The sequence below is a fragment of the Gavialis gangeticus genome, unplaced genomic scaffold, assembly GCF_001723915.1.
Source record: "Gavialis gangeticus isolate Ggan-Ray unplaced genomic scaffold, GavGan_comp1, whole genome shotgun sequence".
Lineage (NCBI taxonomy): Eukaryota > Metazoa > Chordata > Crocodylia > Gavialidae > Gavialis > Gavialis gangeticus.
The window spans coordinates 40,808,295-40,815,662 of NW_017728996.1; the positions used below are offsets into that span (position 1 = coordinate 40,808,295).

The 7,368-nt window shown below is 43.1% G+C and overlaps 1 long non-coding RNA gene across 1 annotated transcript; it reads right to left on the bottom strand.

Moving 5' to 3' along the window:
* Nucleotides 1-4,189: 4,189 nt before the first annotated feature.
* On the bottom strand, nt 4,190-6,663 carry LOC109288682. The gene is made up of 2 exons (XR_002095207.1): nt 4,480-6,663; nt 4,190-4,441 (listed from the first exon to the last, which is right to left on the bottom strand). It is a non-coding gene; the product is annotated as an uncharacterized LOC109288682 (long non-coding RNA).
* Nucleotides 6,664-7,368: the final 705 nt, after the last annotated feature.

Sequence of the window (7,368 nt, forward strand, 5' to 3'; positions counted from 1 at the left end):
ACGGGCCATATTCGATTTGGATTCAGATTCAGCCCAAATCAGGGACAGTGATTTGATTGATTGATTTGGATCACTGTCCCTGATTTGATTTGGCCCAATTCGAATCTGAAGATTTGATGCTGATTTGGAGAATCAGCGATTCAGCCATAGAAACAGCTTTAAATGCTTTTTCTACATACCTTGAGGTACCAAGAGCAGCTTGTGAACACTGCGATGCTGGGGTGGATGGAGCATCCCACAGGAATGCACCCCCCCCCGTGCTCAGTGGCGAACCCGGAAGTGGACTGGAAGTACTTCCAGTCCACTTCCGGGTTCGCCACTGAGCGCACAGGGGGGCCCCCTTGACTTGGCAAACAGCCACAGAGGGACCCCAGGTGCCCCCCCCCCCCATACCCAGGAGGCACCAGTCACTGAGCCAGGGGGTGTGCTCCTCCCCCACCATGTGCTTCCCAGTGGACCTAGAAGTGGATCGGAAGTGCTTCTGGTCCACTTCTGGGTCTGCTGCCAAGCCTGCTGGGGAGCCGCCTGCACTCCTGTGGGATGCTCCATCTGCCCCAGCACTGCAGCAGTCACGAGCCGCCTGGTACCTTGGAGTATGTAGAAAAAACATTTAAAGCTGTGGCTACGTCCAAATCATCAGATCTTTCCGAATCAATGCAGAGGCTTCCAATTCGATTCAGAGAGATTAAAAGGTCTCTTGATTTGATTCATTGTAGGGATTTGGAGATTTGGCCACTGAATCAGGCTGAATCTCCACCAAATCGAATCAGGGACCAAAGGTTCGCACAGCCCTAGTGGGTATGCCTACTCAAGCTGCAACCCCACTTCCTGCAATGCAGAGAGGCATACAAAGTAGTTACTGCATGGTAAGCTAAGGCAGGGGTTTTCTACCTTTTCCAGTCAGTGTATCCCCAGTGGCCAACAAGCTGGGGGGGGGGGGGGGGCCTATCAATGTGGGGGGGCGCAAAACAAGCCGCAAAACCAGAAGTGCCATCAGCATGCAGTGGTGAAACTGGAAGTGCTGGTGGCATATGGCACCAGAGAAAGCAAAAGCACTGGCAGCATGTGGCAGTGCAAAGTGCTGGTGGCCCCGCCCCCCACACCACTGCCATATACCCCCCAGGGGCCTTCTCAAATACCTCCAGGGGTATGCATACCGTGGTTGACAATCCCTGAGCTAGGGTGTTTGCTTACAGTATACCAGCTACATCACAGTAATCTCCTGCATTCATGTTCTTACTCCATGGTAAGATAAGCAGGATACTTTAATCCTTAATGCAAGTCAGATCAGTTACCACATGTATTAACCACCAGCTAAGACATACAGATGTTAGCAAAGGGCAGCTGATATGTTCTAAGTCAGGTGTTAGACTCAAGACACCCTTTGGAAAATGCCACTGGTATTTCACTGGTTTCTTGACTATGGAAAAAAAATAGAGCAATTCTTCTGTTTCAAAGAACTCAGAAAAAGACTATGTAACAGGTCAGGAAGTTTCTGACACTGTAGATTCCTACTTGAAATCTCTGGGCTTCTCATTGTGCAAATGTCAGCACACCCAACGCTGCTAATATTATGTGGCTTCCCATAGCACCCTAGGATTCAATATTATCCTGGTTGCAAATCTTTGCTCTAAATTCACCTTCCCTCACCTCAATTATTTCTGTGTCCATACTTCATACGTACGTGTGAACGCACGTTGTGGGGATGCGCTATGATTGAATTTCAACCCATCAGAACAGGATACTGCACTTTGCTACATGCGTAACTGTTCTATATTATGCTTATCACAAGTATTTAAAGCATTTGTAGTTGCTTGAACCTACTGAAACAAGTTCAGTTTGATTCCTAAACTGAAACACCAACACCCACCTATGTAGACTTACAGTATGCAACATGGAGCTACGAGGCTAGTGCTGTTTGTAAGAAGTTGCCTAGATACACACACAAACAGAAGTGAAACACTTGCCAAATACCTACCCCTGGACACTGACACTGAACTCATCATCTACAGCAAATGAAACAAACAATTACAGGATATGTAGAAAAGCCTTTGTCCTGCTCATGACCATGTTTCAGTTAACTTTCTGAATCCTAAGAGAATATCCTATCTTCTGAAGAGGAGGCTCTGCCTGTCTTCTGATTCTGGGGATAATCCAAGCCATAACTCCCTGTGGGTATAAAGTAATTCAGAGACTGAAAATTGAAATTCTATTCAGCAGCCTCAGCTTGTCACCGATGACTAATTTTAAGCAGACTTGACTGTATTTGCCGGGAGGGGGGTGGGTGGAGACTAATGATTCTTCCTAAATCTTCAGCTTGTGCTGGCTTGCCCTATCAGGCATTTGGGACTTTTTTGAAAAAGTCTCTCAACCATTGCTCAGCCTAGTTCAGCTCTGCTAAGTGTTATTAGTGATAGAATACTTGTGCACATGAGCTGCCTGTTTCTGCTTGTATTTTAAGCACCACCACATCAAGACTAGCTTGGAGCAGATTTATGTTGCCACAAGGTGCACCTACACGTGCAAATGCTCCAGGATGAGTTTACTCCAGAGTAAACCTCCCCTGGGCAGGTGTCTACATGTGCAGGGAAGCAGGAGCAGATTTGCTGCTCATGGCAGCAGTCTGCTCTTGCACACCTGCTGCAGCAGTCAGGAGGAGCTCTAAGCTCCCCCTGGGAATTATTCCAGGGGCTGGCACCAAGCACAGGGCCAGGAGATAGTTGCCTCCTGGCCAGGGCTAGGAGATTGCTCCCTACTCCTGGGAGCTGCCTGCTCCTGGGGAAGGCTCTGCTACCAGAGTCTGGGCAGGGACAGTGTCACCCTGCCCTGGCAGCAGGGAGCCTCCCAGCCTTCAGATTATCTCCCAGCACCCACTCTGTGATCAGGGAGATTCTCATCTCCCAGTCCCGGCTTTGCAATCATGAAACTGGGGCTGAGAGATAAGAATTGCAATCATGGAGCTGGGAGCTCCCTGCTGCCAGGGCAGGAGGACATTGTTCCCACTCAGGCTTTAAAGGTGGGCCCCACTCTGGCAGCAGGAAGCTCCCAGGGACAGGGAACCCCCTCTCCCCATCTCCCCGCTGTCCCCCAAACGTGCCAGCAGCACATTTGCTCCGAGCTGGCCAACTACACATGATGTACTGCACAGTTATTATCCTTGAGTAAATTTGCTCCTTGTATTTACAGGTAGCAAATTTACTCATTAGAGCAAAGTACTAAGCAGTAAGCTTCTGATGGACTGTGATGCTTACTGCACAGTAATTTGCTCTGATTTTGAGTAGAGTGTCTCACGTAGATACATGTGCAGTGCTTAAAATTATAGGAGCAACCAACTGAATGCACTAGGTTTCCCCATGCTGCTAACACTGGTTCTAGCAAAGGCAGGAGATACTGAAAGAAAAATATCCCAATGCAATTAAAGTCTCTGACATCAGTAACAGTTATGTTGAGAACAGCATGCATGAACCCCTCCACAACTTTCAGGAATGGGATAGAAACAACTACAGAAAATGGAAACTTTCAGAAAACCTTTAAGGAAGATGACATCAGACAAGATCACATCTATTTCTATTCCAATGTTTCCCTGGAAGCTACTTTTCCATTTCAGTGATTCACAGCATGGAAAATTTTGTGATTTGGATGAACAGCTGATCCCATAAAGGGCAGGGGACATTGTTATACTTGGGACCCTATAGCCTGAAGCAGTGGTCCTAAAATGTTTGTGGAACTTAGCCATGTGTCACATTAAAACAATCCTTAGGCAAGACATTTCCAGTAAATGCATGAAAACAACCACAGAACAGTACCCACGTACCTTGATGACTATCCCTTCATTAACATTTAAGGAACATAATTTTCTCTCTGTTTAAAATAAAGCAGCAACCCTCTCACTCCAAAACAGGTGGAGATTTTGAAATCAACACCAACAATAGGCATTACAGGATTATGACCATCAGACCCTCCTTTACCACAAAATATTTTCACGCTGAAGGATGTAGGTCTTCTTGTCAGATACAGAGCGAGGTTTCTTTCTGAAGCACCCAAAATGAGGAGGAGTTCACTCAATGAACATTTTTCATATAATTGAAGATGAAACATTTGAGTCAATGGAAACTGTGACCATGACCATGCCTACCTTAGGCATTTTTTAAAGTTTCACACTATCATGTCATCACCAATATATAATGAATAGATTTAAGAAAGGACTATTTAATGTATTAATTTACCAATAATTAACATATCACTAAGTCAGAATACAGGTGAAGATGAGACTAACACATTATACACACCTTTCCTGATGTAATATCACTGATACAAATAGGAACTTCAGTCTGTAAAGCTAACAGTTTGCTACAATGCCAGGAAGTTCTATGTTATGATATCATCATCCTGATCCATTTGCTAATCCTATAACAAAATAATTAAGGATTGTAGTATAAATCTGACCTATCTGGACCTACTCTGTAGTATAAATCTGACCTACTCTGACCTATCTGGACGCCACTTTGCTTGATCTATCTAGGGTGCAACAGTCTGATTCCATCTCATCATTGTACTTTGTGCCACAAAAGTGCTGATTCACTAACTTAAAGGGTGGAGTTCCTGAATAAACAAGTTATTTATTCTGATGTCACCTGCAGGAAGAAAAATATCTGTGTAATTTTAATCAAAGTTAAGGAAAATTAACTGTATTTAAGGGAGACATAATGTTCAATGAAACAGTATCAAAGCTCTCCAACAGTAGCTACAAATATTCATTTTTGTCAAGTAGAAAGATACCCAAACTCCTGGAGGAGAAATACTGCTTTGATATTTTAGATCATGACACTTCTGCTATGTAGTAAGTAAAGTAAACACACAACTATCTGGTAACTTAAGTGCAAAGTTAACATGAATGAATATTTCATGGCATTTGTGTAACTGACATTTTTATAAGTGTTTACTTAATCATTTAAATCTTTAATAATTTAATTCAACAATAATAAATCTGTAATAATTGATTCTGTCTGAGTGTGAAATGCTTTTTCTTATTGCTGTGTTCACAGGACAATAGCTGCTCTGTTCCCAAGGGAATCACACATTATAGAAATGACAAAGAAGGTATTAGTGACAGCCAATCTACACTGTGGGCAAGATGGCATGTGCTACCAGCTTTCTCTGAGGCTGTACCAAATAAGAACTTGACAATACTTCTGTGGGCAAAAGAGAACTAGCACCAGAAGGCATGACCACAAAGACACTCCAAATAATGTTAAACCTTTAGGGGTTTGATTTGACACCTAAAAGTAAAAGGCCACTGTGATACTTTTTATATTGCCAAGCCGCAGATTTGGACTAGAGGGCAACTTTTTATATCAACAGAATAATCTATACTTTATTCTTTCTATATATATATCAATAAATTAAACAAGGCTATATGGTTGATAGCATATATACGTATATGTATATATACATATACACACACATACACACGCTATTGGGTGCAACACAGGATTTTTTTTATTAGAAAGGGAGGGAGATGGGTGCATTATTATGTACAATGTTATACTTATTAAATAAACCTGTCAAAGTCAGAGGCTCTAATCACTAATTAACTTCTTTCTTTACACAGGACAGAGAGAGGGTGATACTACAAGCTTTCCCACACTGCCCTGCCTGCATTCCTTATTTGTTATCCAAAGACGTTAACTTCAGGAGTTGGGAAAGTAGCTCAGTCATTCTCGGCTCCAGTCCGGTCTGTCCCAGCCCAGAATGCCAACAAGGCTCTTGGAGAAGGTCCACTATGATGCAAGCACATGCTCAAAATGCTGTTTCTTTCTGCAGCAGGTAGCTATTAAACTTTCTTTAATCTCATTTTACCACCCTGAGGTACTAATTAAGCATTCTCAGACATTTACACTGAAGTGATTCATGCTTTTCTGTAGCTATAGAAACAGAAATGTATACTTTACACACCTGTGGTATTAGGCACATAATGTAAGAGGCTGAATTCAATAAGCTTTTGTACATTCAGGTGATTCATAGTGTGGCTACTCCGCATTTTTTGTTTGTCTTTGCATGAGGAGATAAGAGGGCTTTATCATTTCCTTTCTGGGTTTTTTTACATTTTACTTCAAATGGGACAGGTATAATACCTTCAGTAGAAGCTCATGAAGCTCCAGCTCCAAGTCTCTATCATGGACAGAATAGGTTGACAAGCAGCTTGAGTTGACGGGACATTTTTTCATACTTTCTTCCTCCTGGCCCTGAACAAACAATTCTAGTTGCCAAGAGGTTTGATAGGTTTGCAGGTATGGGGCTATTATGTAGTTAGGATGATATTAACAAAGCCCATTTCGATATGGGTAGGAACCAACCAAAATTATAATTTCACAATTTTCACAGAAACTGTGATTTTGGGTGGATTCTGTGAAAAAGTACAGGCACCGTGCTTTTGGCAGGCTCCCTGAAAATAAAACAACTTACTGAAAATAAAACACTGGCCCACTCTGGGAAGCTAGCAGTCCTCATGGCCACTGCAGCCTATCTATGCAGCCTGCTGAGAGAAGAAGAGCAGGGATGGGTTGCTGGCATGGCAAGATGGCCGTTGCCCTGACCCTCTGTGCTGATTGGCTGGAAGGGTCATCTGTCATACGGCCCTGATCCTTTCCAATCGGTAGTGAGGGGCAGGGCTGCATGACAGACATCCTTCATCCAATCAGTGGCAAGGGGCAGGACCACATGATGGACCTGCAGCCAATCAGCAATGCAAGGCAGGGCCATGGGGCTCCTTGGCCAACCAGAGGCATGAGGGAGGCCTGATGCACTCTGCCCATTAAAATAGATGCCAGCCTTGTATTTTTCCCACAAAACCAAGGGCAGCTGCCTCAAGTTTAGAAGACCCCTAGATATGGGATAAACAAGTCTCAAAGTCCTCATAAAATATAGGAGCCATGGATTCATGTACCAACAGGACTTCTTCCTCCACTTGCCATCTCTCTTTTTTTTTTTAAGTGTAAATCTCCCTAGCTGTATTGTTCTCCTGATCCACATATTTGGTGAAGGATCGATTGCATCAGCACAGTACAGCATGTAGTATTGCCAACTTTAGCAATTTTATTCAGATTCTGATGCTAATTGGTATTCTTCTGAAAGTGTCAGTTCTTGAAATCTTGTGATTATATGAGGATCTTGGCTTCTTAAAGAAGTTTGAGTCTTAACAGGTTCAGAGGAAGAGCTTAAAAAATAATTGGGTGAAACCTCATCGTAAACTAGAAGAATCAGTCCTTTATTTTATTTTAAAATAAATATTGACATTTTTAAGCCAATAAGGTTTCTGGGGCCAGGTACATGACTTCCTAGTATCTGAGTATAAAGTACTACACCATG